Raw genomic sequence first — 27,181 nt, 5'->3', positions numbered from 1 at the left:
GCTTTGCACATTTGGTTTAACCAATCTGACCAATAGTATTTTAGCATTAGGTGTGCCTTCAAGGCACTCTTAACAGCATTATAGGTCCCTGGGCAAAGCAGTGCACTGGGCCCAGCCTACACAAGCACCCACAGGAATAAAAACGTTTAACTGAAAATGAGTGTTACATCTGATCTGCATGGGGCCCCTATGCTTGTGGGGGCCCATACATATCAACGATTTTATATCCAGCTCTACCTTATATATTGTGTCAGGGCTTTCTGCAGAATCTTAAAATGGCGGGCATTTTTCTGCGGGAAAGGTGGCAACCCTAGTTGAGGATTTATTTTAGGAAGACAGCGGTTTAGCTGTTTCAGGTTTTCTATAGTGCGGATCAGTCAAGCTGATGTCAGAACGCTGTACGCGGACACGTCACTTCCATCTACAATCTCGTGCTGGCTCGGTGCTCGAAATCCTCATTCTCAGTTGCAAAACGGCCAGCGGAGGAAATGCTCCCAAGATCAGACTGAGGGTCAGCAGGGGCAGGGATTAAGCCAATTGTGGAGAGACTACATGTGGGGGAGGGTGGAAATGCAGCCAGGCATGGCCTGAAAAACTATCCTGCTTCCTCCTGGCTGAGCACATCCTAGACCTTCTGAATTACATATCTTCCGATAAAACCATGCTTGTGTTAGGATTAAGAGAACAGAATCCCCAACCCCCCGGATTATCCTGCCCATGGCAGAGGGCACTCTACGCGATTGAAGGCCATTTAAGGTTTAAACAGACCTCAAACATCTGGACACATCATGATGTGGGGGTGGGCGAAGCAGTTGATGCCCCTGGGCTTTAGATGGCCGTAGAAGCGAGGGAAGGGGTGGGCGTGGTTAGGGGGATGGGTGGATTTATGGCTGCCATGTCGGGTTTGTGGCAGTCACACTGAACTGAAATGACTACTTCCCCCGTAGACCAGCGCCTGGCAGGTTAGCCTGTCTCCATCTTTGCTACGTTATCTGTGTCCAGATGCCGGGTCCAGTGCCCTACTTTTGAGCTCAGCCTTTCATCCCAGGGAAAGGAATGCAATGAATAGCAACCCTGAGCTCTCCTATGAACATATCCTAATTAATTAGTGTAAAATAAGCAGTGACAAAACCAATAGGTCTGACATGTAGTTTAACTTCTGACATAAGCATAAGAAAGCTTGCTACAATGAAAAAAACAAAAAACAAATGATAGCGTTCTGTATAAAATGCAACTATCCGATAAATAATAGGATTATTCAGCGTCCTTTTGAGAAATAGAATGCAAGGCAAGCAGTCCATAGCAGGCGTAATAATACACCCAACAACCAATAGCATGTGGTGAGAGAGCAATACTCCTCTAGGCGGAGTCAAGGCCCATTTCATGTGTGTGGTCAAAAAAATGGTAGCAATAGAAGCTGCAGACTTCTGCACTGTCAAACAGAACCCAGAAAATAGTAAGTGCCTGAACCGAAAGCCTTCCTTAGGAGGTACCCACTGGTACATAAACACACAGACATTTGGGATCCTTAAACAATTCACATTATCGCAATCAATCGACCTCTACCTATGTGCTTGGACGGTTATCTCAATACACGAGCCTCTGCATACTGACTTGAATAACTGGATATATTAAAAGGTACACCTCTGCCTACAGCCTTAGTTAGAGATTTGACTGATTCTTGATGGGGGAGGCCACATGGATGTGAGGCAGTCCCCGATGAGAGACTAAAATTGCTCAGTGGTGCCCAAACACCACGAAACCAAGGACTAACGTTGAACATGGGATTCACATCAAAATTTTGATGCTTCTGAACATGTCGAAAGCAGTTAATATCTTCAGAAGCTGCCCCACTTCAAAAGGCGACATCTACTAAACTTCTGAACACAGTTGAGGTTTCTTTGAATGCAGCACGCTTTTGGGGGCCTTATCCCAAAAGCTGTTGAAGGCTAAAATCTTCCCTTTGCTGGGGCCAGAGTTGCAGGGACCACGGGCAAGCACTTAAGGGTACCCACGAAGCATGACTATTGACTTAGCTTGGCAGCATCTAGTAAACCCAGCTGGTCTTGTCAGGCCAAAAAAGCAGCGGTTAATTGTAAAGAAATGAGTGTCGGGCTCTCCTCAGGAGGCAGCTTGCACCAGCCCATTTCTCCTTTTAGCTCTGACTAAAACAGCACCTACTTATAACCATGGAAGTGGGGAGAGGATGTGTCAGAGCTGCAGACTTCAGAGCTGGGGAACCAGGTCTTGAGTTTTGGCGGCAGCTCAACATCCTGTGATTCTGGGCAAATCACTTAATCTCCCCTTAAATGAGTGTGTCCTTAATTGTTGCTCATGAAAAGTGCAGATGTTGATGATTAAGTGCCAGTGCTGTATTTAACAACAAGGGGTGGTGATGGACAGAGTTTCTGAATTAAGCAGAATACTCTCACCCAGTCAAGAGATCAGGGCTAGATCCAACACCGTTTTTTAGCTCACTGCACCATCCCAGCTCAGAACCTGGCTATATGCAAATTAGTCTGTTCCTGTCCCAGTGCATGATGGGAACAGGGCAAACCAAACTACCAAGCCAATTCTTACACTGGGAAAGAAACAAGCTTCCGGGGACCGGTTTCTGGCATTTCAGCCGTCGTCGGCCCGGCTTGCTTGAATCCTGATGGTGCAATGAGCAAGGGACTCACATCTGAGTATACCCTTCCACGCTTAGGGTGGACAAAATATTTAACAACAAGGGGTGGTGATGGACAGAGTTTCTGAATTAAGTAGAATACTCTCACCCAGTCAAGAGATCAGGGCTAGATCCAACACCGTTTTTTAGCTCACTGCCCCATCCCAGCTCAGAACCTGGCTATATGCAAATTAGTCTGTTCCTGTCCCAGTGCATGATGGGAACAGGGCAAACCAAACTACCAAGCCAATTCTTACACTGGGAAGGAAACAAGCTTCCGGGGACCGGTTTCTGGCATTTCAGCCGTCGTCGGCCCGGCTTGCTTGAATCCTGATGGTGCAATGAGCAAGGGACTCACATCTGAGTATACCCTTCCACGCTTAGGGTGGACAAAATATTTAACAACAAGGGGTGGTGATGGACAGAGTTTCTGAATTAAGCAGAATACTCTCACCCAGTCAAGAGATCAGGGCTAGATCCAACACCGTTTTTTAGCTCACTGCACCATCCCAGCTCAGAACCTGGCTATATGCAAATTAGTCTGTTCCTGTCCCAGTGCATGATGGGAACAGGGCAAACCAAACTACCAAGCCAATTCTTACACTGGGAAGGAAACAAGCTTCCGGGGACCGGTTTCTGGCATTTCAGCCGTCGTCGGCCCGGCTTGCTTGAATCCTGATGGTGCAATGAGCAAGGGACTCACATCTGAGTATACCCTTCCACGCTTAGGGTGGACAAAATATTTAACAACAAGGGGTGGTGATGGACAGAGTTTCTGAATTAAGCAGAATACTCTCACCCAGTCAAGAGATCAGGGCTAGATCCAACACCGTTTTTTAGCTCACTGCACCATCCCAGCTCAGAACCTGGCTATATGCAAATTAGTCTGTTCCTGTCCCAGTGCATGATGGGAACAGGGCAAACCAAACTACCAAGCCAATTCTTACACTGGGAAGGAAACAAGCTTCCGGGGACCGGTTTCTGGCATTTCAGCCGTCGTCGGCCCGGCTTGCTTGAATCCTGATGGTGCAATGAGCAAGGGACTCACATCTGAGTATACCCTTCCACGCTTAGGGTGGACAAAATATTTAACAACAAGGGGTGGTGATGGACAGAGTTTCTGAATTAAGCAGAATACTCTCACCCAGTCAAGAGATCAGGGCTAGATCCAACACCGTTTTTTAGCTCACTGCACCATCCCAGCTCAGAACCTGGCTATATGCAAATTAGTCTGTTCCTGTCCCAGTGCATGATGGGAACAGGGCAAACCAAACTACCAAGCCAATTCTTACACTGGGAAGGAAACAAGCTTCCGGGGACCGGTTTCTGGCATTTCAGCCGTCGTCGGCCCGGCTTGCTTGAATCCTGATGGTGCAATGAGCAAGGGACTCACATCTGAGTATACCCTTCCACGCTTAGGGTGGACAAAATATTTAACAACAAGAGGTGGTGATGGACAGAGTTTCTGAATTAAGCAGAATACTCTCACCCAGTCAAGAGATCAGGGCTAGATCCAACACCGTTTTTTAGCTCACTGCACCATCCCAGCTCAGAACCTGGCTATATGCAAATTAGTCTGTTCCTGTCCCAGTGCATGATGGGAACAGGGCAAACCAAACTACCAAGCCAATTCTTACACTGGGAAGGAAACAAGCTTCCGGGGACCGGTTTCTGGCATTTCAGCCGTCGTCGGCCCGGCTTGCTTGAATCCTGATGGTGCAATGAGCAAGGGACTCACATCTGAGTATACCCTTCCACGCTTAGGGTGGACAAAATATTTAACAACAAGGGGTGGTGATGGACAGAGTTTCTGAATTAAGCAGAATACTCTCACCCAGTCAAGAGATCAGGGCTAGATCCAACACCGTTTTTTAGCTCACTGCACCATCCCAGCTCAGAACCTGGCTATATGCAAATTAGTCTGTTCCTGTCCCAGTGCATGATGGGAACAGGGCAAACCAAACTACCAAGCCAATTCTTACACTGGGAAGGAAACAAGCTTCCGGGGACCGGTTTCTGGCATTTCAGCCGTCGTCGGCCCGGCTTGCTTGAATCCTGATGGTGCAATGAGCAAGGGACTCACATCTGAGTATACCCTTCCACGCTTAGGGTGGACAAAATATTTAACAACAAGGGGTGGTGATGGACAGAGTTTCTGAATTAAGCAGAATACTCTCACCCAGTCAAGAGATCAGGGCTAGACCCAACACCGTTTTTTGGCTCACTGCACCATCCCAGCTCAGAACCTGGCTATATGCAAATTAGTCTGTTCCTGTCCCAGTGCATGATGGGAACAGGGCAAACCAAACTACCAAGCCAATTCTTTCACTGGGAAGGAAACAAGCTTCCGGGGACCGGTTTCTGGCATTTCAGCCGTCGTCGGCCCGGCTGAGCACCAGAAACCACTGGCTCAAATTAAGCTGTGCAACTAAGCAAGCTACAGATTCTACTGGGAGCTTCAAAGTGTTTGGGAGTCAGTGTCTGTGTAGAGCGGATGTTTACCCTGGGCCACATGCAGCATTGATCACAGTCCTTTGTCCTTGCTCAGGCTTGGTTGCCTCTTCTAGACAGAGGCCCACTTCCATCACCCGTTACTTGGCTCATTCTTCAAGGGACTTGATGTAGCACTTCCCGGAGGATCAGAACCCAAGACCCTGACACAGTTCCTGTTCACCAGCAGCTGGGCTGATGGCTCCACAAGTCAGGCTCCTCTCTGGGGGCTGCTGTCCAGCAATCCCCTTACTTCAGCAGCCAACACTTCTGTACCAGGCAGGCTATAGCCCTCCTTGGTTGAGTCTTATTTCAAGTACTTTTTCAATCTGAAAAGGAAGCCAGCAATCAAGGACTTGGCTCTGGCACGCAGTTGTCTTCTCAGTTATAGTGCTATGTAACACCTATCCCAGGTCCTGCGAATCACGCTAGCACCCAGAGCAGAGCAACAGCTCAGTATTTATTCTCCATTTGGCCAATTGGTTCCCAATAATGTTCAAATGTTCAATTACATCTGGCAGATGTGGAAATGTTTTTTTTAACTTTTCAGAAGTTTATTTAAACAGTAACATTTACAAGTAAATTAGAAAAATGTACACAAACAGGACCTTCTGACAGTTTTCCTCGAGACTGAGACACTTTCCACGGCACTAGGATCCCAGCAACAAGAAAGTGTTAAGACTAGACATCCATTCACCATATGTGGCACTCCACAATGAAACTTTCAATCCACGAACAAGCCAACATCACTAGACTTACGGCATGGGTGGCCGCAGACCAGATTGTGGACCTCTCATTCCAGGGGGTGGGGGCCTCATCCATTGAAGCACCTCTGCCGGGCGGCATGCCCATAGGTGGACCCATTGAGGGCCACATTCCAGGAGGTGGTCCTATCATGCCTGGAGGTGGTGCGCCTCCCATCGGATGGAGTGGTCCACCCCTGTCACCTATCTGGTAGGGTGTTGGTGCTCCAGCGATACTGGCACCAAGGGGGCCTCCTCTGCCCTGTGGAGTCATCACCTGTTGGGACGGTCCACCAACACCTCGGACTGGACCGGCCAAACCGGCAGGTGCCTGTGGCATTGGGGCACCTGCTGGCACTCCTCTACCGGCAGCACGGCCAACGCCAGGGCCTCCTGCAGCTCCAACTAACAGAAAACGGGCAATACCAGTATCTTTTGGGGGTGGTCCCTCTACAGTCATGGACACCAAGTTTTCCCCTCGGAGAAGCACCAACCCCAGGACTCTCTTCTCTTCACGTTCTGGTTGTTTAGAATTCTTGGGCTTGATCTTTCTGAACTCATCGCATTTGCACAAAATGAGGTTCACATGCTTGTCGAAGGCTTTGAAAGTTCCAATGAAGATGCGACCATCTTGCAAGATACAGCGCATCCTGAAGTCAATGTGCTGAAGCATCTTGGTGCTCTTACCCACAGTCAGGGTTGCGGTTTGGATGCCACCGATCGTCGACGGATTCTACTCAGGATAAAAAATTCCACCATGGACGCGACGTACCGCTAGAGCTAGTTTCAGGCAGTGCCTACATTTTTAGGTCTTGACTGGACTGCACATGCGCTGTCTCCAAGAGATGTGATGTGTTCTATCTATGGGCTTACAGGCCACCCATCTTCTACTATTGGTAAACTATAGCGTCGCTCTCATTTACTTTGATGCTATTCATTATGGCATGCAGGGGTCATGTCCTGTATTTGGCCCTCCCAAAGCGCATGGAACAAGTATATGTCTCCTTACACTGCTTCTGGTGTGCGGAGCTATTTATTTTTTTGTTTTGAAGCACTCGAAATGAGAACTTGTGTTTTCAGGCCATCTCCCTTGCACACATACCACTAAAATGCATGCAAGAGTACATAAACAAATGCATTTCTTAAAAATTTGTTCAAATATGAACAACTCTTGTTTATTTTTTGTGTGCATAATTGATGTCCTCTGTCTTGCCATAGCGCTAACACAAGCTGATGGTATTGGTGGGCTTCCTCTTACCCTCTCCCGTCGTTGCTTGATCATCTCCCCATCCCCTCCTGCTTCCATGCTTGACCCATCCCCCACTACCTCCCTCGTCACTGCTGCTTTTTTTTGCATGATCCAATGGTATTGGAGCACTTGTTTCATCCTTCATCTTGCCATAGTGCTAACACCAACCGATGATATTGGAGCACTTTAAGTACTTACCAGTTACATTACACAATGAGACATTCATTGTCATAGGCAGGGGGAAGCGTAAGTAATATTGCCAGAATCACAAATTGTTCAGCCTACCCAGAGATTCGAAGCTGGTTCCTCAGTTCCCCTGTCAGCAGCTCTTGCTGTAAGCCACATCCTTGTTTCACTTCAAAGCTTCTCAACTCTTTCTCATTATCACTTCCACATTTGTTAAGAAAGACCTGGTGAACACCAAACAAACATTGGCAAAGCCAATAGATCTCGGCAATGCCTGAGCTTTTGGTCTTGTTGATTTGAATGTCTTTTGGCCATGTTATCTAGCAGCACATCTGAAATTCAGCATGGCTAAAAGTCACTGAGAAAAGCACTATAATGCGGCCAGCACAGGCCATGTCATAGTGCATTTTTGTGTTGGGAGGCACAGGACAAGACAATAAACTCAGCATGAGGGGGCGAAGAGATTCTGCATCAGTTCAACATCCTGTGATTCTGGGCTTTCAGTAACGTTCAGCCATGCTGAACAGCCGATGTTCTGCTAAACAACATGCTAAAAGATAGTGACAAGGCCAATAGCTTGGGCATTGCTGGGACCTATTGGCTTTGCCAATGCTTGTTGGTTATTGGGTCCTGACTGGTCCAGCCAAGGACTTTCTTCTGGTGATGTAACACGAAGTACAGGTGGAGCTGAAAGTGCCCTGACAGGGAACAGGAGGTTATAGTTCGAAGGGAAAAGGACACTCCCACCAACAAGCTACTGAAACCTGCCACTGAAACCTGCCTACAGTGAGAGTCCTGGCGATAGAGTAGCGAGATACCAGGACTCGCTCAGTGGGAGGAAGACTTAGGAAAGGATATGTCAGTCTTGCCTACCACCCACAGCAATACATATAGGGTAAGAATAAGTAAAGTTCCATTCCTGCTCTCAGGTTGATCAAAAGGACATGGGGGTCTCACTTAGGCAACATTTTCTGTAGCCATCCACACAAAGGAATCCCAAAATGGATTCCATTGCCCAGGGTGTAAAGCGCAGATTCCATGCTGACCTATGACACTTGTATGAAAGATAACACACACTTGCCACCCTCATCCCACCTGGATGAATCGAAGATTCATTGATGGTAGACTGGCAGTCCCTTTAACCAAAAAGACTAATAGGCATCTCTCCCTGAAGGTGACATGTAAAAAGGGCCTGTCTCTTACATTAAAAATGAATGGTGGATATTACTGTTTTCGGAAATTAAAACTGGTTTCGTAACCACCACCCCCCTCCCCCAAGATTTTCTAGTAGGCTTTAAAGGTGGTGCTTATGGGAAAAGTTATGTCTCATGTAAGGCCAGTATAGTAGCTCTTAAAACTAAGGTTCTGGAGTAACTGGCCCTAACATCCAAGGAGATCCCACTCCTAAGGCAACTAGCTAATGCACTACCACAGCTGAGGGGACTAGACCTGGACATGGCCTGATAACTCTGGATGGCCTCCCAGAGCTGAGTATACATCTCTGGGGGCAAATCCGAAAAACTCCTTTATTGGTTAGCCATCCAAGAAATGTTGACTCGAATAATCCCCAGTATACCCATGATGAATTGAGACTCTGGGGCATATTTGCAAGGGCTTATTGCCCCTAGAATGTCACTTCTTTTGACGTTCTGGTGACAATACCCCTTCACCTTATTTACAAGGGGGCATTAAGCTACTTAACGTGGCTTAACGCCACCTTGTAAATAATGCCCCTTTCACACAGCACTTAGCGTGAATGGGGCAGGCAATGGGTGTTGCTGTGGGCATTACCCGCAACACCCACTGCTTTTTGAAGCTGCCCCCTATTTACAAAGCTGGCGTAAATATGGGGCAGCGCCAAACATAGGACCAGGGAAACCCTAGTCTTAAACTGGTCCAAACAGGAGAAATGATTAAGTTCTCCCCGATTTTGCTGTAGCACACCTAGAATGAGAAAAATTGCCATTAGTGATTGTTCATGTAGAGAAAGGTGTCCCTTCCTGCATATAAACAATCACTAAATAATGAGGAGTTGTTACTTCTTTATGTGCTGCATTCTGCAGAACACACAGAAGTTACAAATCACCATTAGTGATTGTTTATGTGCAGAAAGGGATACCTATCAGCACGCAGGGAATGATTGGTGCAAGGATGTCTGTGTTGGCGCTAGGCAGCTAACTTTAGCACCAGCACTAGAGGAAACACAGGGGTGAGTTGTGTTATTGTAAATAGTGAGCACCCCTGTTTTTTGAGAATGTCGGAGATTGGCATTCCCAATTGTGGCGTATCACCACGCTCCGCCATTCTGATGTAAATATGCCCCTCTGTGCTCACAGCGAAGTACATAGCCAATACCTTTGTTAATTATTATAGCACATTGTATGCCTCACACCCACTACCAGAGGTTGAATGGCTTCAAACATTGATCACTGATGCTCCAATCAGGCTACTACACTCGACTGATCGTATGGTAGACAAAGTGACTGAGGTGATCAAGGGGATGCAATGCGACAAAACGCCTGGCCCCAACAGCTTCTTGATGGAATTCTATCAAAAATGAGCTTCTCCTACCGCTCATCAACCCGTGGCATTGTTTAATGATGCAATACACCAACGCTCTTTTGGAACATCCATGTGAGGCAGTAGTTATCCCGAAGCTATATTGCTCTCCTGAACTTCTGTCCTCCTGTAGAGCAATACCACTAAGAAACCAAGATCCTAGTTTAAATTCTAGCCAATCGATTGGCTAAAGTTATCTCACAATTTGTACATCATGACCAAAACGTCTTTAAGCAGGGTTGGGGGACTAGGCATAACCTTAGGCACTTACCCCTAGCACTCTTTAGATACAGGGAACTTGACCAGCTGTGTGCATTGGGTCATATTGACTTTGAGAAAGCCTTCAGCATGGTTAGGTGGGATATGTGGTTAGGTGGGATTTCTTATTCCAAGTATTTCACAAAATAGGCTCCAGCCCAAATGTATTAAACATTACACACAGCCACATGGGCTGGTGTAAAAATAGATGTAGCCTTTTTGGATCACTTTGCCGTCCAAAGTGGGACGAGACAAAGATGACTACTCTAACCACTGCTCTTCGCCTAATTGGTAAGGGTACTAGCAGAATAGACACAGAGACCGCATATTGTTGTACGCAGACGATGTACGTATGTTCATGCAAGACATTCCTATAACTTGCAGCCAGCTGATTAAGATCCTGAGACTGTACTGTGAAGTGTCAGGCTTGTCAATTGATCGAGAGAAATCTGCAGTGGTGGTGCTAAGAACATAAGCGAATTGGACAGCTAAAATTCAAACGAGGGACATTTTAAATACATGAAAATTTCTGAGTACCCCTCTCCTTGAGAGAGTTGGCAACTAAACCTTCACCCCTTAATTGACAAATCCACAGGAGATTTGTGCCGCTGGTCCAACTTTCTATTGTCACTAATATAGCCTTATAGCCCGCCATAGTGGGCTATACCGGCTATTAAAGGCCCGCTCCACGTTAAAGGCCCGAGCCGAAGGCGAGGGCCTTTAACAAGGGAGCAGGACTGTAATAGCCGGTATAGCCCAGCTACGAAGGGCTATAAGGCTATTAAAACATTCTGCCACTAGAGGGCAGAATGTTCAAACAAATAAACAAAGGCTTCAGGGAGCCCGAGGGGATTGAAATCCCCTCAGGCTCCCTGAAGCCTTTGTTGACAGCCACAGCTGTGAACAAAGAAACATTGGAATGTTGGAGCTCCGGGCTTATACCAGCCATTATAAGCCCGGAGCTACTCCATTGTTTTAATGGAGCTCCCAACATTCCAATGTTCTAATGGGTAATAATGCTCGTTTAAAAATGGCAGCTCTGACTAGTCTTGTAAGTACTGTCAAACTACTCACACAGTCTACACCCAGACGGCGGTTTAGCAGAGTGGGTGGGGCTGCGTCGGCCAACTGACGTGTGCAGCACTACGGAGGTAGTGCTTGCGGCGGCCGTTGGCCGACAAACGCATGAAAGGTTTTAAGAGCCTTAGATCCGACCATAGGAATTTACCATGAGCCAGGAAACAACCCAGGGTCTTGAAGTCCTCAACGAAAAATTTGATCTTCCCATTTCTCCACCTGCGACACGCACTTGAGCAATACAGTATCGAGATGGGTTGAATGGTCTCCTCAAATTCTTACACAGAATTTACCCCACCCCAGAAAGGCTATAGAAGAGGGGAACCAGAACACTACGCACATTCACTAGGTGCCCAGTCATAGGTACATTCCTCCATGTGGCGTGGGACTGTCCACATGTTCAGCCATTCTGGAGATGTGTATGGGAATCCCTGTCAGCAGCAACAAAACGATAGGTCACCCGACACCCATGACAGTGCTGCTAGGAATACTGAAGGAGGTACTGGGCTTGTATGTTGGTGGGCGTTGGGTGCCTCCCCCACCTCAGCATGAACATGTCCAGGAGGTGCATCGGTGCGCGCTTCAGGGAAAGAGGTTTATAAATCCACACAAACAGATTTATAAATGCAGTCGTTAAAAACACTCCAAAATATGGGGTGACTAGAGTAATCACATGGAATACAATAGGTAGGACATACACCACTGAAGGAGCTAGTAAAATTGACACCATACGTAGACTACCCAATCACAGGAATCTGCCTTATGAACGAATCCAAACTAGATGGCTGTAGCCCACACACATTAAAAAGAGAATCTATCTTTTATGCTTCAAATGTATCCTGTGCATTTGTGTTCACTTCTCAATAGCTCAGAGATAACAACTTGCAAAGTTGTGTCCAACTGTTTGCCTTCCAACATCAACGTTCAGTTTTTCCTCTGTATGAAGTTGATTTTTTTAAAATAAATCTTTAATAAATTTTCCATTAGCAGTGTAAAAATGGAAAAATATGCTTTGCGCAAAAGTTCCAACACTTTCCAAGCAGACAATGCAATTTGTCTATCGCATCGTTGGCAGATAAGATAGCTATAGGTGTATCACAAGGTGACGAGAGTGAGAACCGCGTTGGGTAGTGTCCCTCAAGACCTCCTTAAGTTTATTCCATCTGGTTGCGACATCGCTTTTATCAGTGCCTGTATGGGCCACTTCCTTCTAATATTTCCCGAATGTTGCTTCATGGACATGCACGTACTTCACACAGTTTCCTACGCCTGCACACACACCAGCCCATGCTGGTCATCCAGAGATCCAGCCACGGGGCAGTGGTGTTTCCCCACAGCCGGACAAGATCTCTCCTGGTGACCAACAGAGCATCCACCTTGTATTCTTGGGTAGCGTCTGATCCCCACAAATCCCTGATGTCGCTAAGGGAAGATGGAGGACTAGGCTTTCCCCTGTAATCACAGAGCTCCATTGGCCCACCTAAGTCCTAGACTAGTGGACAGCTCAACAGGGGGCGGAGCAGCGCCCCAGACTGACCACATCCTCTCAGACAGCTATCACTGTCCATTTTCCCCATAGATAAGAGCCTAGACGTAGTAAAATATGCACAATGCAAAATCTGAAGTGCACCAGGTGGACCCTGCCCTAATGATGATATCTGTTGGACACAGGCATGCTTCACCCCAGTTTTCATCCTCCTGGGCCCCAGGTCCAGCTCCCAATCCCACTGATCCTCAGTACGCCTACGGAGGACTGACCATTGCTTAGGAGTCTGCTATATAATTGCGATATTGCATGTTTGTGCAGGTGGGCATAAGATGGAAAATTTGATAAAATGTGAATGAATGCTGCCATCTTTGTCAGTTTAGCTCAGCCAGTCAGGAGATAGAAGTCATGCTCCGAAGTAGGGGTGAACTTAGTATGTGACCCATGCTCTGGGGTCTCAATCCATTTACAGGCGAGGCCTTCGGAGATCATGCACTATCGTCTTGTTCTCTGAGGAAACAAAGACCTGCTAAGACATACCATAGCCTCATCAGTAGTTAACATTGGGCAGTGGCCACAGTTTCCAGAGCCTTGGAGGGGACATTTCCGTCCATCCCAAGACCAAGCCCTCTATTTAAAGGGACAGTGTCAGGACTTCTCAGGAGTAATGCTATATTTTATCACACTAGGACTAGCACTTGTCAGCTGCTATAATTTGTTGTGATGGTACTCTTAAAGCAACTGTAGCGGTGCTTTCAAATAAGGCTCCTGTGCTTCTATGGTGCAATAGTGGCATTTCTCAGCAGGACTGCAAAATTCTATTGGGATAGTAGCGCGGTTTCGCGTCAGGAATCCTGTGCTGTAAATGGGAAGTGCAAATTTTTTTTTTAATGTAGGCAATTTCATATATCGCTAACTAGACCCAAAGGTATTGGAGCATGTTAGTTGAGCACCAGTTACCTTACACAAGGGCACTTTCCTTTTTAGGTCTCGGCCTGCGTAGGCTACGCTTGCGCAGTCTCGCCGGCGAGATCTTATGTTTCTTAGTGTAAATGTAAATGTAAGGTGTTTTGTAGCGCGCTCAATTACTACCGGAGTATCCTGGCGCGAATGACCGCTGGGGAACCTGTCCTGGCTTTCCCTGTGAGATGGTCCCATGCTGGGTATCTCCAAGGTGAAGCCAGGCATCCCCGGCGTCTGTGGGGGGCCGTTGTAGAGATGAGGCAAGCTTAATGCCCAGAGTTACCGAGTGTGATCACTGCCCAAAGTGGGCACCGAGGCGAGAATTATCAGTCCGCTGACCCTGGTCCTCGACCCTGCCGCGTCGGGAATCGAACCCTGGTCCCGGGCCGTTCTCAGCCTCCGGGTCTGCCGCCAGTGTGGGGCTTGAACCCGCCCCTCTTCTCCATTGGCTGCCTTCCTAAACGGAGGCCAGCCATTGGAGAAGACGGGCGTCTGTCCATTTAAGCCCCCTCTTTTTCGGATTGAGGGACGTGTTTTTTTAGGTTCTTTCTCTCCTCTTCCCATTGCCAATGGGAAGAGGAGAGAAAGAAAAACAGGCCCCCCCAGTCCGAAAATGACGGGGCGTTTCTCCGAGGCATTTCTGCTTGACCTCGGAGAAACATGGTTGTGTGGCGCGCTCCTCTCTTGTTGAAATGTGTGCCTAAAAAAACAAACACATGAAGAAATCACCTAAAAAGTGTCTCACTTCTGTTTAATTATTTCTGAATGGGTATTAAAGCAAACGGAGGGATAATTGTCATGTTACAAAAACAAATGATCGTTTTAGACACATTCTATTTTAAACAAATGGGTGGAGCTCTTTAGGAATTGGCTCTTATGGGAGAATGCTAGCTAGCGGTCAGCCTGTTTGACCCCCAATGTGTGTCTGGCACTAGAGGGTAGGAAGGTCCGAGGAAAAGGTGTGTGCTGCTCCGGTTAAACAGTTTTCGTTCGGCTGGCACCGGTGGATGAGGCGTGAAGCCTGGGATGATGACGGGCTGGGTAGACCTGGGTGTGTGCGCTGTTACCATTTTCGTTCGGCTGGCACCGGTGGATGAGGCGTGAAGCCTGGGATGATGACAGGCTGGGTAGACCTGGGTGTGTGCGCTGTTACCAAAGGGCGACGTTTGAAGATTATGAATATGTGGATGTCAGCTTGGCAGGCCGAGATGGGGTCTGATACCCAGGGCGCAGCTGGCATACGTCTGTGGCTTACACTCGATTATTGTGCCCCCTTGCCATGCTCTCTCCTCCCTCTTCCGCCACGCTCTCTACTTCCCTGGCAGACTATATCAGCCAGGGCCATGCCTCGTTGTCTTTTGGGAGTGATTGGCGTTCTCTTGCAGGTGTGTCCCCCGGTGGCTGCTTGCTGAACTGCCTTCTGTCGAGTTCAGGCAGAACCTGCCATTCCCTGTTCTGCCAAAGCCCGGTGCCAGATCCGGCACCTGTATCCGCGTCCATCGCCCCGAGGCCTGGGTCGAGGCGGTGCCGCCTCCGGTGGAGCCTCATACCAGAGGAGTCAGACCCAGACCGGCCGCCCTCCGAGCCCAGATTCCTTCAGAAGGCAACTTCCGGTCGGGCGAAGTTTGTTGTGATGGAGCGGAGCAGCCAGGTGTTGTAGTTACACAGTGAATGTTTGTCTGTCGGAGGCGTCCTGATCCCGGATATGCAGGGCGTAGAGCTTGCCCCCACGCGGAGTCTGTGCTGGGTGAGGGCGAGGTTTAGTCGAACGGCTGGGATGAACCTGAATCTCTCAGCCCTGGTATGGTACTGAGCACCCTTCACTCAGCCCTACACCCTTTATTCACTGCTGCACTAGACATTGGCATCACCACCCACCTCAGGACCTCTGCAGTAATCACTCACAGTTACACCGTGGCTGGCTCCCATCACTAAACACTGGATCTGAACACCCGCCACTCACCCCTAGATCTGAGCACCCGCCACTTACCCCTAGATCTGAGCACCCTCCACTCACCCCTGGATCTGAGCACCCGCCACTCACCCCTGGATCTGAGCACCCACGACTCACCCCTGGACTAGAGCACCCCCCACTCACCCCTAGACATGAGCACCCGCCACTCACACCTGGACTAGAGCACCCCCCACTCACCCCTGGACCTGAGCATCCGCCACTCACCCGTGGACCTGAGCACCCGCCACTCACCCCTGGACCTGAGCTCCCGCCACTCACCCCTAGATCTGAGCTCCCGCCACTCACCCCTGGACTAGAGCACCCCCCACTCACCCCTAGATCTGAACTTTAAGTATAATGGTAACATTGCATTTTATAAGTTAACTATCAATATTCTTGGTGTATATGTTGCAATGAGCTGCATGCTATTAAGGTAAAGTGTTTTCTGTCTCGTATAGTAGCGGATTGTCAGTTGTCTCTATGTTGAAGGACTTCATGAAGTAAACCCAAATGAGGTACCAGCAGTAGTTTCCGCATCTTGGAGCGCTGTCAAGTTAGCGTCGCTCATGGCGTGTTGTGGGTTAGGTTAATGTCATTCGCCATACAGTCGGATCTTCGGATTGTTATGCATTGTGACCAGTTGCGTGGTCTGGACAGGTGGATCATTGGAAATTTAGTTTTGGCCTCAACATGTTAACATTCAGGGGTGATAGACTTGCTCGTTGGGAAGAGGAACAGTTTGGCCTCTGTATACGTACTTCTGGCACAGCTGACTCGTGCTACCCGAATAGTTAATGAGTGGGCACATTCTATGTATCAGATGGTTACACTCGTCAAAAGAGCTTGTGTGTGTGGCTCTGTGTGTATGTGGCTCTGTGTGTGTGTGGCTCTGTGTGTGTGTGGCTCTGTGTGTGTGTGGCTCTGTGTGTGTGTGGCTGTGTGTGTGTGTGGCTGTGTGTGTGTGTGGCTGTGTGTGTGTGTGTGGGGCTCTGTGTGTGTGTGGGGCTCTGTGTGTGTGTGTGTGTCTGTGGGGCTCTGTGTGTGTGTGTTTGTGGGGCTCTGTGTGTGTGTGTGTGTGTGTGCGTCTGTGTGGGTCTATGTGTTTGTGTGTGGCATTTGCGAGAGATTACGCTATTGGCATTGTAAATGACAATGCCATTTATTTATCTGTTTTCAAAACCAACACATAAATCAATAAAAATGTGTCATTTACAATGCCAATAGCTCTAACTTTTGCCAAGGCGAGACCGTTGCATTGTAAAGGCTTGTTATGTAAGGGAAGACTCAGTGATTTGCCCAGAATCACAGGATGTTGAGACGACGCGAAGACTCGAGCCTGGTTCCCCAGTTCCAGAGTCAGAAGCGCTGGCCACATTCTCTCCGGTGGTTGGTATTCTTGTTATGGGAGTGTACCAGCAGTCCAAGTATGGCAGCAGTACATTGACTGGCACAGTACTGTCACTCCTCAGTACATCTGAGTGGTTTCCTACACCAGGCCCTGGTCCCCTTTGCAGTGCTTTGACAGGCTCCAGATGCTAGTGCTCACACGTGCTCTACATTGCTTTTGAAGCCAAGGTGTTGGACGGTTGCCTCTGATCTCACATTGGGAGTCCCACCATGGGGGTGGCATCAATAGTGCACTGTGGGTCACTTGATATCAGCTCTCTTTACATGTTCACCAAATGAAAAGCCAATATCACGCAGTGAAAGTCGAAGTGACTTAGAGGTTTCAGCAGAGACTGGGTTCCCAGTTTGTGTGCGGACGCTCTGCAAGGCTGAGGTCCAGCAGCAGTGTTGCGCCTCTCCAGGATTGGGGTTTAGCATCAGTTGCTTTGTTTTTGGAGGCAGATAGGGGTGGCTCACACAGCAAACATATTTTAAAGGTTGACAGGTCTGAGGAGGGGCCCTGCACATGGGGCAAAACATTGGCCAGGGCCTGAAAGCAAAAATTGGGCCCCCATAAACGAACCAGCAGAGGCGGCCTTAGGCATGTGCAAGCTGTGCACCTGCACAGGGCCACCAAACCCCAGGGGACACCACGACAATATATATCCTTAATATAATAATCTTCTGAGGATGGATACATATAGGCAGGGATTTGGCGGCCTCTGGCTCTGTTCCACTTCCAAACACCCTGACCCCCCACCCTCTTCACTGGCCTCCCACTCCGCCCCGCCGGGACCCCCTCTTTCGGGGGCCCCTACCTACGCTACCTGCCCAGGGCCACCATGAGCCTAGAGCCGCCCCTGGAACCAGGGGCCGTATTACGCATGACTGCGCCGGCGCTAGTTGTCGATGTTCGCCAGAGTATGTTTGTGTTTATGTGCGTTTGCGTCTGTTCACTAATACAATATGCGCACAGACACAAACGCACATAAACACAGAGCTGAAAGTCTGCACCAGCATCACAGTGCATTACAAACCGATCCTCAGTAATGCGATCGGGCGCATACGCTGGCACATCGACAACTAGCGATGGAGCAGTCCTGTGTAATATGCCCCAGATAGCAAAAGAAGCGGCCCGCATTTGCAAATCAGGCCAGTTTTGAACTTCAAAAGACATGCTGTGTGGGGATTTTGCAAGGTATGGGAGACTACATGCATTTATCTTTGCTGCAGGCAATGTTTGTGGTAATATGAGGGAAAACCGCAGTGAAAGCCAGCCCACCTGCCCATAAAACCGGCCCACCTGCCCATAAAAGCAGCCCACCTGCCCATAAAAGCAGCCCACCTTGCCACAAAACAGGCCCACAAACTGCTAACAAATGGGCCCACACACTGGCCAGTTAGTCCAGTCAGACACTGCCTGCACCCAATCCTGGCTGCTTTCCTGACCTCACCCGTGGGCCTCGGGATCTTTTGCTTGCTGGCATTAGGGCCCGTGCCACCCTTGCCCACGCGCTGAGCTCTGCTCCATGGGGCCCTCAGCGCGGTCCCGAGACGGGGAGCTGAGAAGCAGACAGTGATTTCCTTGATTGGCTTCGTCTTTTATGACTTCGGGACACGAATCCCCATTCCGAGGCCGAGGCCGGGGTTTAGCTTAACGTCTCCGTCCTTCTGCCCGGTTCTGTTAGCCTCACTCAGCCAGTGATGGACGAGCGATGACGCGGACTGCCGGAAACCCGCAGCCCCCCCCCCCCCGCGAGCCGCCCAGAACTCCGCTGCTGAGCACTTATTAGTGATGTATTCATTGCACGAGTGCTTCACATGAGATAAAACCAGAACTTAGCACGAGAAAGCATTTTTCAGCATCAGTTGTTTGATAATGTGTTTTTTTGTCCTGGCAGCGTCGAGTCTCGAGCACAGCGCCTCAGCCACTCGGCAAGAGGCTTCTTGGCTCCACATAACGGATGTTTATGGCTCCTTGGTCAATAGGACTCGTTTCACCGGCCTCAGGGGGGGTGTGAGCCAGAGTGGATTCACTGGGATACGGACTGTGCCCAGGAGTCAAACACGGGTCATTAAACCACTGACCAATCAGAGCACGCGCAAGAGACGCACATTCAGTGGCATGTATAAGACTCTTCTTGTGAATGCACTGGGTCATTATTACGATTACACACTTGATAAAGGGCTAATTAACCCAAGAGTGCCCGCTTTAGGCCTTTGAGGAGTGGATACAGCCACATTTTCAGAAAGGCCATTATGCAAATTAGTGCCATTTACATTACTGCGTTAAAATGTATTTGATATGCATAACCTGAGAAATCTGACGTGAACCCTCTATGCTGTTCCCTGTCCAGGCACTGGGCTGAAATGCACTGCGCACAGTCTGACGTCGAGGAGAGTGGACACAGCTGGCGGTAGCTGCTTCCTCCATGACCTCAAGCCACCCTAAATATCCTCGCCCGCCTCCGTGAATCCGCCGATCCCGAGGGCTTTGCACTCCGCCGCCTGCTTGCTGCGCGCTCAAACCCTGGACGAGATGAGGGGGCGCCTATCGCACAGAGAACTGTATGCAAAGGCCACTTTAAGGAGACAGGTGCACAGGGCTTTAAGTGGGCCGGGTCTCACCGGGACAGAGCACCGTCAGTTTTTACGGGGGACCTCGAAACGGGTCTCTATCGGGCTCTCTTTTGTGCCCTGGCACAGGCGGACTGCAGTGACAGCAGGCACATCTATGTGCGTGTGCTCACACTGCTCACATCCCACTAGTGGAGAAGTTACGGCATGACGTCATGCCAGGTGAGCGTTGTGGGGGAAGGGAAATCCTTTGAAGAGTCATTTTCTCTCTGGATTTCCCTTCTCTTTTTGAAACTCTGGAGCAGAGCAGCAACCTTGTCGTAGTGTCACCAGGTCATTAAGTGGAAGCGTTTTCAATATTATATACAAGCCATAGTTGCTGCCTATTTATCTTATGCAACTAACAACCACTGACAAAGCCAATAGTCCTGACTTGTTGTAGGTATGATGTAACTTGGTGTATCATATATCTGGATGCAATGACCGAAACAGCATAATACAAGTCTGGACTGCACACTATGCTAAGCACAGATTTCTATCTTTGGTGGGTTTAAGCCACACCCTTAATTACATTGGCCACGCCCCTCTGAGAGACAGCCCAGTTTTTTCATCCCACTTAAAGCCCTGCAGTTGCACATCTCATAATGATGCCCTGGAAAACGCCAGCCGTCCTTAAGTTCAAAGCCTCGCTAATACGTAGTTTTGCCTGTCCGTCAGCCTGTCCCTATCCCTTCTCCTAAACCAAATCCTCTTTTTGATTTCAACACACCCACTCAACCAAACCCTTCTCCCTTCTGCCCATTACTCAATTGTTAAATTGTAAACAGCTCTGACCTGTAGGAATCACCCTCACACACCTCATCTCATCTGACCATACCAACCAACCTATGTTATCTTATTGTTCTTACCTAGTGTGTCAACCCTGCCTCGCACCTGCTCAATAGGCGACAGTAACCCTCCAATGAACATTACTCTTACAACAAAACACACCTGTGCCACTCCAGCCAGTTCCCTCCCCCACAGGCAAAACGTAATATCAACTCAGAGTCCTTATTACAGGATGGTTGGTTACATGTAATTCCACTCAGAGTCCTTATTACAGGATGGTTGGTTACATGTAATATCCACTCAGAGTCCTTATTACAGGATGCTTGGTTATTTGTAATATCCAGAGACCTTATTACAGGATGGTTGGTCACATGTAATATCCACTCAGAGTCCTTATTACAGGATGCTTGGTTATTTGTAATATCCAGAGACCTTATTACAGGATGGTTGGTTACATGTAATATTTACTCAGAGTCCTTATTACAGAATGGTTGGTTATAAGTAATATTCACTCAGAGTCCTTATTACAGGATGCTTGGTTATTTGTAATATCCAGAGACCTTATTACAGGATGGTTGGTTACATGTAATATTTACTCAGAGTCCTTATTACAGGATGGTTGGTTATAAGTAATATTCACTCAGAGTCCTTATTACAGGATGCTTGGTTATTTGTAATATCCAGAGACCTTATTACAGGATGGTTGGTTACATGTAATATTCACCCAGAGTCCTTATTACAGGATGCTTGGTTATTTGTAATATCCAGAGACCTTATTACAGGAGGGTTGGTTACATGTAATATCCACTCAGAGTCCTTATTACAGGATGCTTGGTTATTTGTAATATCCAGAGACCTTGTTACAGGATGGTTGGTTATATGTAATATCCACTCAGAGTCCTTATTACAGGATGCTTGGTTATTTGTAATATCCAGAGACCTTATTACAGGATGGTTGGTTACATGTAATATCCACTCAGAGTCCTTATTACAGGATGCTTGGTTATTTGTAATATCCGCAGACCTTATTACAGGATGGTTGGTTATATGTAATATCCACTCAGAGTCCTTATTACAGGATGCTTGGTTATTTGTAATATCCAGAGACCTTATTACAGGATGGTTGGTTATATGTAATATCCACTCAGAGTCCTTATTACAGGATGGTTGGTTATATGTAATATCCACTCAGAGTCCTTATTACAGGATGCTTGGTTATTTGTTATATCCGCAGACCTTATTACAGGATGGTTGGTTATATGTAATATCCACTCAGAGTCCTTATTACAGGATGCTTGGTTATTTGTAATATCCAGAGACCTTATTACAGAATGGTTGGTTACATGTAATATTTACTCAGAGTCCTTATTACAGGATGGTTGGTTATAAGTAATATTCACTCAGAGTCCTTATTACAGGATGCTTGGTTACTTGTAATATCCAGAGACCTTATTACAGGAGGGTTGGTTACATGTAATATCCACTCAGAGTCCTTATTACAGGATGCTTGGTTATTTGTAATATCCAGAGACCTTATTACAGGATGGTTGGTTATATGTAATATCCACTCAGAGTCCTTATTACAGGATGCTTGGTTATTTGTAATAACCAGAGACCTTATTACAGGATGGTTGGTTATATGTAATATCCACTCAGAGTCCTTATTACAGGATGCTTGGTTATTTGTAATATCCAGAGACCTTATTACAGGATGGTTGGTTACATGTAATATTTACTCAGAGTCCTTATTACAGGATGGTTGGTTATAAGTAATATTCACTCAGAGTCCTTATTACAGGATGCTTGGTTATTTGTAATATCCAGAGACCTTATTACAGGATGGTTGGTTATATGTAATACCCACTCAGAGTCCTTATTACAGGATGCTTGGTTATTTGTAATATCCAGAGACCTTATTACAGGATGGTTGGTTACATGTAATATTTACTCAGAGTCCTTATTACAGGATGGTTGGTTATAAGTAACATTCACTCAGAGTCCTTATTACAGGATGCTTGGTTATTTGTAATATCCAGAGACCTTATTACAGGATGGTTGGTTATATGTAATATCCACTCAGAGTCCTTATTACAGGATGCTTGGTTATTTGTAATATCCAGAGACCTTATTACAGGATGGTTGGTTACATGTAATATTTACTCAGAGTCCTTATTACAGGATGGTTGGTTATAAGTAATATTCACTCAGAGTCCTTATTACAGGATGCTTGGTTATTTGTAATATCCAGAGACCTTATTACAGGAGGGTTGGTTACATGTAATATCCACTCAGAGTCCTTATTACAGGATGCTTGGTTATTTGTAATATCCAGAGACCTTATTACAGGATGGTTGGTTACATGTAATATCCACTCAGAGTCCTTATTACAGGATGCTTGGTTATTTGTAATATCCAGAGACCTTATTACAGGATGGTTGGTTACATGTAATATTTACTCAGAGTCCTTATTACAGAATGGTTGGTTATACGTAATATTCACTCAGAGTCCTTATTACAGGATGCTTGGTTATTTGTAATATCCAGAGACCTCATTACAGGATGGTTGGTTACATGTAATATTTACTCAGAGTCCTTATTACAGGATGGTTGGTTATAAGTAATATTCACTCAGAGTCCTTATTACAGGATGCTTGGTTGTTTGTAATATCCAGAGACCTTATTACAGGATGGTTGATTACATGTAATATTCACTCAGAGTCCTTATTACAGGATGCTTGGTTATTTGTAATATCCAGAGACCTTATTACAGGAGGGTTGGTTACATGTAATATCCACTCAGAGTCCTTATCACAGGATGCTTGGTTATTTGTAATATCCAGAGACCTTATTACAGGATGGTTGGTTATATGTAATATCCACTCAGAGTCCTTATTACAGGATGCTTGGTTATTTGTAATATCCGCAGACCTTATTACAGGATGGTTGGTTATATGTAATATCCACTCAGAGTCCTTATTACAGGATGCTTGGTTATTTGTAATATCCAGAGACCTTATTACAGGATGGTTGGTTATATGTAATATCCACTCAGAGTCCTTATTACAGGATGGTTGGTTATATGTAATATCCACTCAGAGTCCTTATTACAGGATGCTTGGTTATTTGTTATATCCGCAGACCTTATTACAGGATGGTTGGTTATATGTAATATCCACTCAGAGTCCTTATTACAGGATGCTTGGTTATTTGTAATATCCAGAGACCTTATTACAGGATGGTTGGTTACATGTAATATTTACTCAGAGTCCTTATTACAGGATGGTTGGTTATAAGTAATATTCACTCAGAGTCCTTATTACAGGATGCTTGGTTATTTGTAATATCCAGAGACCTTATTACAGGAGGGTTGGTTACATGTAATATCCACTCAGAGTCCTTATTACAGGATGCTTGGTTATTTGTAATATCCAGAGACCTTATTACAGGATGGTTGGTTATATGTAATATCCACTCAGAGTCCTTATTACAGGATGCTTGGTTATTTGTAATAACCAGAGACCTTATTACAGGATGGTTGGTTATATGTAATATCCACTCAGAGTCCTTATTACAGGATGCTTGGTTATTTGTAATATCCAGAGACCTTATTACAGGATGGTTGGTTACATGTAATATTTACTCAGAGTCCTTATTACAGGATGGTTGGGTATAAGTAATATTCACTCAGAGTCCTTATTACAGGATGCTTGGTTATTTGTAATATCCAGAGACCTTATTACAGGATGGTTGGTTATATGTAATATCCACTCAGAGTCCTTATTACAGGATGCTTGGTTATTTGTAATATCCAGAGACCTTATTACAGGATGGTTGGTTACATGTAATATTTACTCAGAGTCCTTATTACAGGATGGTTGGTTATAAGTAACATTCACTCAGAGTCCTTATTACAGGATGCTTGGTTATTTGTAATATCCAGAGACCTTATTACAGGATGGTTGGTTATATGTAATATCCACTCAGAGTCCTTATTACAGGATGCTTGGTTATTTGTAATATCTAGAGACCTTATTACAGGATGGTTGGTTACATGTAATATTTACTCAGAGTCCTTATTACAGGATGGTTGGTTATAAGTAATATTCACTCAGAGTCCTTATTACAGGATGCTTGGTTATTTGTAATATCCAGAGACCTTATTACAGGAGGGTTGGTTACATGTAATATCCACTCAGAGTCCTTATTACAGGATGCTTGGTTATTTGTAATATCCAGAGACCTTATTACAGGATGGTTGGTTATATGTAATATCCACTCAGAGTCCTTATTACAGGATGCTTGGTTATTTGTAATAACCAGAGACCTTATTACAGGATGGTTGGTTATATGTAATATCCACTCAGAGTCCTTATTACAGGATGCTTGGTTATTTGTAATATCCAGAGACCTTATTACAGGATGGTTGGTTACATGTAATATTTACTCAGAGTCCTTATTACAGGATGGTTGGTTATAAGTAATATTCACTCAGAGTCCTTATTACAGGATGCTTGGTTATTTGTAATATCCAGAGACCTTATTACAGGATGGTTGGTTATATGTAATATCCACTCAGAGTCCCTATTACAGGATGCTTGGTTATTTGTAATATCCAGAGACCTTATTACAGGATGGTTGGTTACATGTAATATTTACTCAGAGTCCTTATTACAGGATGGTTGGTTATAAGTAACATTCACTCAGAGTCCTTATTACAGGATGCTTGGTTATTTGTAATATCCAGAGACCTTATTACAGGATGGTTGGTTATATGTAATATCCACTCAGAGTCCTTATTACAGGATGCTTGGTTATTTGTAATATCCAGAGACCTTATTACAGGATGGTTGGTTACATGTAATATTTACTCAGAGTCCTTATTACAGGATGGTTGGTTATAAGTAATATTCACTCAGAGTCCTTATTACAGGATGCTTGGTTATTTGTAATATCCAGAGACCTTATTACAGGAGGGTTGGTTACATGTAATATCCACTCAGAGTCCTTATTACAGGATGCTTGGTTATTTGTAATATCCAGAGACCTTATTACAGGATGGTTGGTTATATGTAATATCCACTCAGAGTCCTTATTACAGGATGCTTGGTTATTTATAATAACCAGAGACCTTATTACAGGATGGTTGGTTATATGTAATATTTACTCAGAGTCCTTATTACAGGATGGTTGGTTATAAGTAACATTCACTCAGAGTCCTTATTACAGGATGCTTGGTTATTTGTAATATCCAGAGACCTTATTACAGGATGGTTGGTTATATGTAATATCCACTCAGAGTCCTTATTACAGGATGCTTGGTTATTTGTAATATCCAGAGTCCTTATTACAGGATGGTTGGTTATATGTAATATCCACTCAGAGTCCTTATTACAGGATGCTTGGTTATTTGTAATATCCAGAGTCCTTATTACAGGATGGTTGGGTATATGTAATATCCACTCAGAGTCCTTATTACAGGATGCTTGGTTATTTGTTATATCCACAGACCTTATTACAGGATGGTTGGTTATATGTAATATCCACTCAGAGTCCTCATTACAGGATGCTTGGTTATTTGTTATATCCACAGACCTTATTACAGGATGTTTGGTTATATGTAATATCCACTCAGAGTCCTTATTACAGGATGCTTGGTTATTTGTAATATCCAGAGACCTTATCACAGGATGTTTGGTTATATGTAATATCCACTCAGAGTCCTCATTGCAGGATGCTTGGTAATATGTTATATCCAGAGTCCTTATTACAGGATGGTTGGTTATATGTAATATCCACTCAGAGTCCTTATTACAGGATGCTTGGTTATTTGTAATATCCAGAGTCCTTATTACAGGATGGTTGGGTATATGTAATATCCACTCAGAGTCCTTATTACAGGATGCTTGGTTATTTGTTATATCCACATACCTTATTACAGGATGGTTGGTTATATGTAATATCCACTCAGAGTCCTCATTACAGGATGCTTGGTTATTTGTTATATCCACAGACCTTATTACAGGATGTTTGGTTATATGTAATATCCACTCAGAGTCCTTATTACAGGATGCTTGGTTATTTGTAATATCCAGAGACCTTATCACAGGATGTTTGGTTATATGTAATATCCACTCAGAGTCCTCATTACAGGATGCTTGGTAATATGTTATATCCAGAGTCCTTATTACAGGGTGCCTGGTTATATGTAAAATCCACTCAGAGTCCTTATTACAGGGTGGGCCAAAATATCTCACCCTTGCTCCCTCCATTCCTCGTGGCTGTCAAGCACCTTCCCCGAAGCAACCTAACCATGGCTTCCCTAACTACTTACCCACTCGTAACCCGACTCCTCGTCCATCTTGCCAATCCTGTGCCTAGCAAGCCCTGGCCTGCTCCTCTCTCTCTAAAACCCTGAGGGATGGGTGGGGCGAGGTTCCTGAGTCACCTGCCGTCCCAGACCCGTCATTGAGTGTCACATTCCCCAAGCAATGGGGGATGAACTCATCTATTAACGGGCTTCTGTTGGGCGGAACTTCTCCATGGACCTTGAATGCGCCACCATGCCTCCATCTTGTGCACTTTGTCTGACCTGGTGTGTTTCCTGCGAAGCGGAATCGAATCTCGAGCCATCTGAGGGTCTCCACATACCTTCAGTTGTTGCTTCCGCTGGCTGATTTATAAATCCTACTAGAATAGGACCACGTTTAGTTCAAGGAGATGAGGTGGACTTCCGTGTGCTGAGAAGATCTGCCCCCCC

General features: G+C 46.0%; 1 protein-coding gene and 1 pseudogene across 1 annotated transcript in view; both read right to left on the bottom strand.

Moving 5' to 3' along the window:
* Positions 1-27,181, bottom strand: part of CALB2 (calbindin 2) — a 152,468-nt gene that overhangs the window by 109,569 nt on the left and 15,718 nt on the right. The window lies entirely within an intron of this gene.
* Positions 5,914-6,635, bottom strand: LOC147677662 (small nuclear ribonucleoprotein-associated protein B' pseudogene; annotated as a pseudogene).

Source organism: Lissotriton vulgaris, chromosome 12 (genome assembly GCF_964263255.1).
Source record: "Lissotriton vulgaris chromosome 12, aLisVul1.2, whole genome shotgun sequence".
In the NCBI taxonomy this organism is placed as follows: domain Eukaryota; kingdom Metazoa; phylum Chordata; class Amphibia; order Caudata; family Salamandridae; genus Lissotriton; species Lissotriton vulgaris.
The sequence above is the reverse complement of the archived record's forward strand: the minus strand, read 5'-3'. Positions and strand labels throughout refer to the sequence as shown.